At 41.7% G+C, this 1,424-nt stretch overlaps 1 non-coding gene across 1 annotated transcript; it reads left to right on the top strand.

Moving 5' to 3' along the window:
- The first annotated feature begins 964 nt into the window (after positions 1–964).
- LOC112781136 (small nucleolar RNA R71) lies at positions 965–1,072 on the top strand. Its single transcript, XR_003191930.1, has one exon. It is a non-coding gene; the product is annotated as a small nucleolar RNA R71 (small nucleolar RNA).
- Positions 1,073–1,424: the final 352 nt, after the last annotated feature.

Below are 1,424 nucleotides of genomic sequence, written 5' to 3'. Positions count from 1 at the left end.
GTACATCCTCATTCTCTTCAGAAGAGGAATACTCATCAGAGCTTATGAAGGGCATAAGGAGGTTTAATGGGATCTCTATGGTCTCTAGATGAGCCTCAGAGTCCTTTGGTTCCTCAGAGGGAAGCTCCTTATTGATCACTGGACGTCCCAGGAGGTCTTCCTCCTTGGGATTCACGTCCTCCTCTCCCTCATTGGGTTCGGCCATTTTGGTTATGTCAATGGCCTTGCACTCTCCTTTTGGATTCTCTTCTGTATTTCTTAGGAGAGTACTAGGAGGGATTTCAGTGATCCTTTTACTCAGCTGGCCCACTTGTGCTTCCAAATTTCTAATGGAAGACCTTATTTCATTCATGAAACTCACAGTGGCCTTAGATAGATTAGAGACTAAGTTTGCTAAGCTAGATGAATTCTGCTCAGAATTCTCTGTCTGTTGCTGAGTGGATGATGGAAAAGGCTTGCTATTGCTAAACCTGTTTTTTCCACCATTATTAAAGCCTTGTTGAGGCTTTTGATCCTTTCATGAGAAATTTGGATGATTTCTCCATGATGAGTTATAGGTGTTTCCATAAGGTTCACCTAAGTAATTCACCTCTGCTATTGCAGGGTTCTCAGGATCATAAGCTTCTTCTTCAGAAGATGCCTCTTGAGTACTGTTGGATGCAGCTTACATTCCATTCAGACTCTGGGAAATCATATTGACTTGCTGAGTTAATATTTTGTTCTGAGCCAATATGGCATTCAGAGTATCAACTTCAAGAACTCCCTTCTTCATAGGCGTCCCATTACTCACAGGATTTCTCTCAGAAGTGTACATGAACTGGTTATTAGCAACCATGTCAATGAGTTCTTGAGCTTCTGCAGGCGTTTTCTTTAGGTGAATGGATCCACCTGCAGAAGTATCCAATGACATCTTAGCTAATTCAGATAAACCATCATATAATATATCCAGGATGGTCCATTCTGAAAGCATGTCAGAAGGACACTTTTTGGTCAACTGTTTGTATCTTTCCCAAGCTTCATAGAGGGATTCACCTTCTTTCTGTCTGAAGGTTTGAACATCCACTCTAAGCTTGCTCAGCTTTGAGGAGGAAAGAACTTGGCTAAGAAAGCCGTGACCAGCTTATCCCAAGAGTTCAGGCTGTCTTTGGGTTGAGAATCCAACCACACTCTAGCTCTGTCTCTTACAGCAAAAGGGAAAAGCATGAGCCTGTAGACTTTAGGATCTACTCCATTAGTCTTAACAGTATCACAGATCTGCAAGAATTTAGTTAAGAACTGAAAAGGATCTTCAGATGGAAGTCCATAAAACTTGCAGTTCTGCTGCATCAGAGAAACTAATTGAGGTTTCAGCTCAAAGTTATTTGCTGCTAATGGAGCTTCCATGTAATTGGAATTAGGTGCAGTAAAGTCACCAAGCATTCTCC

Source organism: Arachis hypogaea, chromosome 19 (genome assembly GCF_003086295.3).
Source record: "Arachis hypogaea cultivar Tifrunner chromosome 19, arahy.Tifrunner.gnm2.J5K5, whole genome shotgun sequence".
Classification (NCBI taxonomy): Eukaryota; Viridiplantae; Streptophyta; class Magnoliopsida; order Fabales; family Fabaceae; genus Arachis; species Arachis hypogaea.
This window is presented reverse-complemented; position numbering and strand designations above follow the sequence as displayed.